Here is a 7,489-nt window from a genome sequence, read left to right on the forward strand (position 1 = left end):
CCTCACAGCATCAGTGCCATGGGCATTGCTGCACAAGGGGGACCAAAGTATAACCATAATAGTGTTCTTAGGAAAAAGGAAATCAGACTGTCCCAACCCCAAGTGCTTCAGGAACAGTTTCTTGTCTCACCAGAGACCTTTAGTGTGGCATTAGCTCAGCAAAGTCCAAAGCTGACTGCAAAGAATTACATAGGGGTCTCACAAACCTGGGTGACTGGGCAACAAAACGGCAGATGACAGTCAGTGCTGATAAATGCAAAGTAATGCATAATGGAAAACATAATCCCAATTGTATATACAAAATGATGGGGTCTAAATTAGCTGTTACCACTCAAGAAAGAGATCTTGGAGTCATTGTGGATGTTTTTTTGTGATAGTTCACTGTGAAGCAGCAGGCAAAAAAGCTAACTCGATGTTAGGAACCATTAGGAAAGGGATAGATAATAAGACAGAAAATATCATAATGCCACTATATATATCCATGGTACGCCCACACCTTGAATACCATGTCCAGGTCCCATGTCAAAAAAGATATATTAAAACTGGGAAAAGTACAGAGAAGGGCAACACAAATGATTAGGGTTATGGAACAGTTTCCATATGAGGAGAGATTAAATAGATTTGGATGGTTCATCTTAGAAGAGAGATGACTAAGGGGGGATAAAATAGAGATCTATAAAATCATGACTGGTGTGAAGAAAATGAATATGGAAGTGTTATTTACCCCTTCACATAACACAAGAACCAGTGGTCAGCCAAAGACAGATAGGCAGCAGGTTTAAAACAAACATAAGGAAGTACTTCTCCACACAACACACAGTCTGTAGAATGTATTGCCAGGGGACGTTGTAAGGTCAAAAGTATAACTGGGTTCAAAAAAGAATAAGATAAGTTCATGGAGGATATGTGCATCAATGGCTATTAGTCAATCTGGTCAAGGATGCAACCCCATTCTCTGGGTGTCCCTAAAGCTCTGTCTGACTGCCAGAAGCTGGGACTGGACAACAGGGGATGGATCACTCTATAAATTGCCCTGTTCTGTTCATTCTCTCTGAAGCATCTGGCACTGGCCACTGTCAGAAGACAGGATACTGGGCTAGATGGACCATTGGTCTAACCCAATGAGGCCATTCTTATGTTTTTGGCTGGATTATATTAAACAAACATCATCCTGTTGTTTGACTGAAATGTCCATTCCTGAAGTGCTCTGTCTTTCTATTGCCATCTCGTGCTCAGTGACAGAATGGTCCACACAACGTAATCAATCAAAGTAGTGTGCCCAAGCTGGTGTGAGCACATTTCCCTGGGGAGTGCAGTATTGTATGGTCTGCTGCATCTCTTCCCTGTGATGCGTGTCTCCCCTTTTATGTCTCCAGCTGTACATTTCAATAGACAGTTGATACTGTGGAGCCAGTTTTCCACCAGAGAGCTGTCTTAGTCCAAACCCCACATGTTGATGCTTAGTTTGGGATTTATGCTCATGGAAGGGGAATTTATGCTCCTGTGTGTTGATCTGAGCACTAAGATGTGCAAGTTGGGCATCCCACTGAGACCCCATTGTTTGAAAATGAGGTCTCCTAATTTGGGCACTGACGTCTCTGGAACAATTTAGCCCTCGGCCTTGCACATTGTTTGTGTGTAAAGCCCAAACCAGAGATGCATCCAGGTGGGCCAAGCATTCTTGTGTTACATCAGCTACAACAGAGCTGTCTGGGTGGGGTTGATGGGAGCCTTACAGGACTGGCTGTGATGGAATACACCCGTATATTCACACGCCACATACTATTGTAATAACCTTTGTACAAAGTATGCCTTGTAAAGTATCATTTGAAAACTCATAATTTGCTGGTCAGTATTGTCCTTGTAAAATATGTGGCAACATTGTATGTGAAATTATAAGATTCCCCTGTATGATGTTATTAACACGTTTCAAACCCCACAGTCCTGCCCTCCCCCTCAGTTGTCTCATACCTTACACTTAGAGTATAAGTTGTTCAGGGCAAGCACCATATATTTGTTCTGTTTTTATACAGCACTTAGCACAATGAGTCTCTGATCCATGTCTACGTCTTTAGGGGCTACCATAAAGCAAATAGTAATGCATGGGTTATACGTGAAAGATCTGAGCCTGTGTGGATGGTCACAAAAGAAGATACAGAGATTGATGATGTGTACAAAAGTTTGAAGATACAAAGCAACAGGTTGGTTTGGCCGAATGTGTGTTGGCATCTGTAAAGAGGGACAAACTGGTACAATCAGATGGCATGAAAGGTACTGTCTAAGATTTCTCAGCATGGCTCCTACAAATACCTTGGAATGGCGGAACTGTCAGATTTACAACATAAGGAAATCAAAGAAGTGAGGAAAGAATATTACAGATGAATATGAACTACTTTACAGACAAAACTCAACTTGAAGAATGTGATCTGAGTTAAGCACCTGGCAATGCATACAATAATGAATATCAATCCAGACATGGACAGGATGCACATCCAATGATATGATGGAGGAAAAGGCCTGTTATCTGTGGAGGAAGCAAGTGACAATGACCTCAAAATATATGAGGAGTCAGAGTGAAATTCATCTGGTTGCAATAACAAGCAATGACCAAGTGTGCACTCCAGCCCAAGAAAGCATAAAAGAAAGGAGAAAGCAAATCACCAAAGAAAGACTTGAAAGATTTGTACAGAAATCAGTTCATAGACAGTGGTGGAGGGAGAGCAAACCCATTAGTGACTTAACATTAACAAACTCACAGCTTGTGGAAGGACCTCAAAAGAGAGACAACCTCATTATGAGTGCGCAAGAACAGTCCTTCCGGCCTACAGAAGAAAATTGACTGACAGAACTGCTCTCTGAACTGCAGAATGTGCTCTGGGGAGGAAAAGACAGCAGATCATATCTTGAGCACCTGCGGGAGCCTGGCTGGGAGAAGCTATATGAACAGGCATACTGAGGTTACCAAGTGTCTGCATTGGAGCTTCTGGGGCAAGTATGGATTTAAATCAACCATGTGGTACTATGACCACCAAATTGAAGGTGCTCTAAAGAATGAAAAGGCTACAATTTTATGGGATCTGGCAATTGACATAGACTGAATGGTGCAGGCAAACAGGCTGGATAGAGCTGTTTGTAGAAAAGGAGACAAATAAGACCTTGCTAATTGATGTTGCCCTACCAACAGATGGAAACATAAAAAAGAAAGAAGAAAGGAAGGCAGCGAAATATAGAGAGCTCTGCTGTGAAGTAGAACAATTATGGAAAACTGGAACAAAGATGATCCCAGTGATTACTGGGCATATGAATGAGCAGTTTAAGAATAAATTAGGAGTGCTAGACATCACAATCAGTGGCCTCCAGGAGACAGCCCTCTTAGGCACTGTGAGAATTTTAAGGAAAGTGCATTTGAGCACCTAAAATGAAGGAATTCTGTGGCGGGTTTAACAAAACTCCTGACAAGCCAAACCTACAGAGTCTGTTTATGATCAGGGTGATGTTGGCAGATCAGGTGCCAATTTATGCCAAGGCCCCTAGGTGTCAAGTGAACACTGACAAGTGCATAGCTGGAACCTGTCTGGCTCACCTGTGTGTTAGGATTGTTAAAATAGGTATTTGAATTATTAGAATGTGTTTAGTGTTTAGACTTACGCTGCATGCATTAATCTCACTTACGATAGCTGTATCCCATGTTATAAGGGAATATTTAAGTGTTTGCTCGGTCACTGTAAATCACCAGACAGGATAGAAGCATTAACTAGCATGAAATAGTAGTTCCTAACTGCCCAACAAAGGAGGCCCATCAACACCAGATGAACATCAGAAAACAGAAGACTTTGTTGATTTGTACCCTTTGCCCCCAGGAAGAGGAGGCGTGGAAATGAATTCCTCCCAACCACTGAATTAGCCACAAGAAGCAGAATGGGGGAAAGCATAAAAAACTCTAACAAGGATGAACAGTATCTTTTATGCTGCTTGGACTTTGAGGGGCAAGGATTACTATGCAAAAGCAAAGGGTCCTGAGGGCATGACCTGGGCTATCCTGAAAGGACATATGGAGCTTGCTTATTATAGAAGTTTCTATTACTTTTTGAAACTTAAGATTGGAACTCATTTGTGTGTATATATGTTTACCTGCTTTAACCTTGCAGGTAACTCTCTTATTTCCTTTTCCTAGTTAATAAATCTTTAGCTAGTTTATTATAGGATTGACTACAAGTGTTGTCTTTGGTGTGAGATCTAAGGTGCAATTGACCTGGGGTAAGTGACTGGCCCTTTGGGACTGGGAGTAACCTGAATATTGTTGTGATTTTTGGTGTAAGGCACCATCTATCACAAAGGTAGACTCACCTGGGTTGCAAGATAGACAGGCATACCCAAGGGGACTGTCTGTGACTCCATTTTCAGACTGCTATAGTGCCTGAGGAATTTACACTTGATACGTGCTTGGTGAACTCTAAGTATAGAACTCACAGCCAATTTGGGGTTTGTGCCCTGCTTCTTAACAGTCCGCTCTGAGGTTGGTATTCATGCTCTTGACCCACTGCCAGACAGTTTGACAGTCAAGATTTACTAGTGAGTCATGGGGATAAATTTTAGACAGTAGTTTCCCCCTTTTTATGCTCAAAGATCTTGTATGTTTTGCAGGCTATTTGTTTAAAAAATATCCCCAGAATGTAATACCGAGGTATAATAATTAATCACTACAACTGCAACAATTATATCAGACAGGGTGATTACTTCTCAGTAACTGTGCAGCTTCACTATGCTCTGAAGAAATTCATTCCAATAAAAATAGGTATATTATACTTTTCATGATCCCTTCAGATTAAATCTGACTATAATGCAGCCTAAGTGTTAAGCAAAGTGGATACATACATCCCGTTTGTCTTAAATATTTCATATATGAAATCTTAAATGTTCATAAGGATATGAAAACTGATGGAAACTGCATTTCTTTTGGGAGACTACAGAATAAAAGTAGACATGGGTTGCATTTTTAAACTGATTTTGTTTTCTGTTCATATGAGATTTAACTTCAAAACAATCTAAGGCCAGAAGTGTCTTCCATGTATTGGGTATAGAACTGATGGCCAGGACAATACACACTTCACAGCATAGGGAAGTTTTTGTTTTGGTCTGTATCACTGTGAGAGGCTGCTCATCATACCGCTGACAATAATAATCTCCTGCATCAACAGCTTGATTGTAAAGGTGAAATCAGTTCCAGAACCACTGCCGCTGAATCGGCCTGGGAAACCTGTGTGACGGTCAGAAGCTTCATAGATAAGAAGCTTAGGAGCTTCTCCGGGTTTCTGGTGGTACCAGGCTATGTTATCATAAACGCTCGAAGTGGCTTTGCAGATGATAGCAACACTTTCTCCTACACTGACTGATAGGGATGCTGGTGACTGTGTCATTGCTATCTCTCCACTGCAGTCTAGAAGTAGAAAGAAAATGCACTAATAGACAATATTCTGAAATGTACTTTAAATGTACTAGAAGTTAAAACATAGCAGTAATTGCACATTACAGTGCACAACCCAATACGTCATTCTCAGTGTTAATATTTTCATTATCCTACCTCGAATCTCAAAAAACAACATCAAGAAAAATTGTGCATATGGAATCATTTTGGCCATGCTGAGTTACGAGGAGCTCAGAGCCCTGCAGTGAAATCTCAAATGCAGTCTGACAAATTTATAATCCCTGCTCAGAGCAGTAAGGAAATGACACTCAGGGGTGAATATGCAAAATGACTGAGCGATGGAAATTGTTTTTGAGGTGTAGAGTATAGTTTGAAAATGCTGGTATGTGTGGATCATCAGAAGCCAGGGTTTGCCTCGAGAGCAGAATTTAATCAAGCACAGCACAGAAAATGGACCCTTTTCAATTGACACTTATAACCTGTTACCTTTTCAGCTTTCTCACATTGCTTCTTTGTACAACATCAACCGCCCTTCTTTGTTTTTTGTGTGACACATCCTTGCCTAGGAATGAAAATAAAAATATGACAGAGCATATTGACATTCATCACTGACCTAAGCCAAGCTTTTTACATCCCCATGGTAGCCAAAAACTTTATACTATCCTAGAAATTAGAGATGGAAAAGACCTTTGCTGAGTTACCTCCCACTCAAGTTTTAAATATCTCTGCTGATAGCTGTCTTAGGGTAAGCGCTTTTATCTAGTAGTATCTGAAAAAGACATTGAGCAGATCCTGTTGCTATAAATAAAAGTATCTCCATTCACCTTAATGGAGCTACCTTTATCTTGAGCTATACCAGCTGAGGATCTGGCCCACTCAGATAAGAATTATGCTCCTAGTTTAGTTTTAAAAAATGATTGGATTTCCACGCTGTGGAATGAATCGTGCACAGCTGTGGAAGATGAATTTTTGGCTGCATCCATTTTCTTTGTGCCAGCTCGCTCAGTGCAAATGTTGGCTGTAATTTGTTTTGTGAGGTTTGCAAGAAAAGTCAGATAAAAGAAATCGTCCATGTATGGGGTATTGTACAGCTAGAAACCTCGTAAATGGGGATTCTGACTGAGTCTCTTTGTGTCTGATTGGTAAGAGAGCTGTTCTGGTGCTGGGAGGACAAGGATGCTCCAAAGAGTGTCACTGTTCATAAAGCACAGGGCCAATCCACTGGTTTAGGTCAGTTCCACTGAAGTCAATGGGGTTCTGTTTTGCAGCAGTGGCGGACGTGACCCACAGGCCATAAAGCTCCACATGCGGAACCAATTAATGACACAGCTGAATGCAGACGGGCTCCAATAGTGCAGTGTCTCAGGCAGGCCATGAGTCAGCTGCTCTTGCGTGGTTTCATCACTGAGCAGCACTCACAGCTTCCCTGGCCTTGCTTGACACTGGGCCTGACGCCGCAGCTCTTGCACGGCTTCATGGTGGACTAGCTCTCGTATCCTCTCTTGCAGGCCCTGAAGCAGCAACTCTTGCACAGCCTCATCCTGGAGAGCCATCTGCAGCTGCAGACGCATGATCCGACGTAGCTGTCTTTGCAGGACCTCCACCAGGAAAATCCAATATAGCTGCAAATGTGGGGCCAAAGGCAGCAGCTCTTCAATGGCTTCACCGTGGAGAGCCTCTCTCATCCTGTCTTGCAGGTCCTGATGCAGCAACGCCCGCATGGCCTCATCCTGCAGACACCCTTCCAGCTCCCAGTGCAGTGCCTGACGCAACACCTCTTGGGTGTCCTCATCCTGGAGCACTCCTTGCAGCCACTCACGCGTGGCCAGATACAGGACGTGACACAGCAATTCTTGCCCGGCTTCCCCTTGGAGCAGCTGTTGCATGGGATCGTGCTGGGCACCAGCATCAGCTTCCATTCCCGCCCAGAAAACAGGCGCCATAATGACCGCTGGCTCCTGGGCAGCCTCATATCCCATGGCAGCTCCAGTCACGACTGCTCCAACTGCCTTTTCAGTTCCCTGGTGCATCCACAGTCGTAGCCCTGGCTGCTTGCTCCTGATG

General features: G+C 42.8%; 1 pseudogene; it reads right to left on the reverse strand.

Moving 5' to 3' along the window:
• Window positions 1–5,141: 5,141 nt before the first annotated feature.
• Window positions 5,142–5,639, reverse strand: LOC144930533 (immunoglobulin kappa variable 3D-15 pseudogene; annotated as a pseudogene).
• Window positions 5,640–7,489: the final 1,850 nt, after the last annotated feature.

The sequence above is a fragment of the Lepidochelys kempii genome, chromosome 4, assembly GCF_965140285.1.
Source record: "Lepidochelys kempii isolate rLepKem1 chromosome 4, rLepKem1.hap1, whole genome shotgun sequence".
In the NCBI taxonomy this organism is placed as follows: domain Eukaryota; kingdom Metazoa; phylum Chordata; order Testudines; family Cheloniidae; genus Lepidochelys; species Lepidochelys kempii.